This window comes from Schistocerca americana, chromosome 2 (genome assembly GCF_021461395.2).
Source record: "Schistocerca americana isolate TAMUIC-IGC-003095 chromosome 2, iqSchAmer2.1, whole genome shotgun sequence".
Lineage (NCBI taxonomy): Eukaryota > Metazoa > Arthropoda > Insecta > Orthoptera > Acrididae > Schistocerca > Schistocerca americana.
In genome coordinates, this window is record NC_060120.1 from 75,871,357 (window position 1) to 75,872,564 (window position 1,208).

Consider the following 1,208-nt stretch of genomic DNA (forward strand, 5'->3'; position numbering starts at 1 on the left):
TTTGGACGGGTTACTCCTGTAACTGAAATATCAGGTATGAAGATGGTTCTGAATGAACCGAAACAGATCATATGAATAAAAAAAATAAAAAAAAAATTTTGCAACCAAGACGGATTTTAAAAAACACTATAAAATCACTGATTGCTGTTAACCCATAAGACATTATGTCTGTTTTTGCAAAGTAGTTCCCTGTGTTGTCACCAGTCCTGGTAGGGGATACAAGGGGCTTGGAACAAAGCCAGATGTTGAGCGATCCATGCTAAGCGTACGGAGATGCTGCGAACTCGTGTGAGGCAGCGTTATCAGTGCCCGACAGTGTTAGAAATGCGCCTCCCTGTGGGTCTCCATTCGAGCACCTGGTCGAATCGTGCAACATCCAGATTTGTGAAGCATTCAGACATGACAGTAGCCCGATGTTGGACTTCATGGGAACCCGAGGTAGGGATCGGTTACATCTGACCACCATGGGACGGTCCCGATATTGTGCACTACGCTTATCGTAACCATTGCACCCTCGTGCCTGACATCCTAGAGCAAATAATATTCTGTGTGATCCTGTACCATTGGTCAAAAACTAGGAGTAGCGTACTAGGGAATTACCGTTCGGAGTAGGGAGGCTGCCGTTAAAACCACAACACAAAAAAAGCACTCCGTCTTCAGGCCGCAAGTGGCCCATCGGGACCATCCGACCGCCGTGTCATCCTCAGTCGAGGACGCATATAGGAGGGGCGTGTGGTCAGCACACCGCTCTCCCGGTCGTTATGATGGTTTTCTTTGACCGGAGCCGCTACTGTTTGGTCGTGTAGCTCCTCAATTGGCATCTCGAGGCTGAGTGCAACCCGAGAAATGACAACAGCGCATGGCGGCCCGGATGGTCACCCATCCAACTGCTGGCCACGCCCGACAGCGCTTGAATTCGGTGATCTGACGGGAACCGGTGTATCCACTGTGGCAAGGCCGTTGCCAACACCACAATACAGTCGGCTTCATTTGGAGTGGCGACGTGACCGGGAAGCATGGGCTGCTCATGAATGTCATCATATTATCTTCAGTTACAAATCGTGGTTCTGCACTATCCCAATAACCATCGGCTAGTACGGCTGTTCTCTGGGGTGCTGTCTCGTTCTTCCAATGTTTTGCAGAGGCACAGCGGTATAACTACATGTGATACGTTACAGGTAGCTGCTAGTAATGATTGTGGGAGCTCT

The 1,208-nt window shown here is 49.4% G+C and overlaps 1 pseudogene; it reads right to left on the reverse strand.

Moving 5' to 3' along the window:
• Positions 1 to 847: 847 nt before the first annotated feature.
• LOC124596777 lies at positions 848 to 965 on the reverse strand (annotated as a pseudogene).
• Between the last annotated feature and the right edge of the window lie 243 nt (positions 966 to 1,208).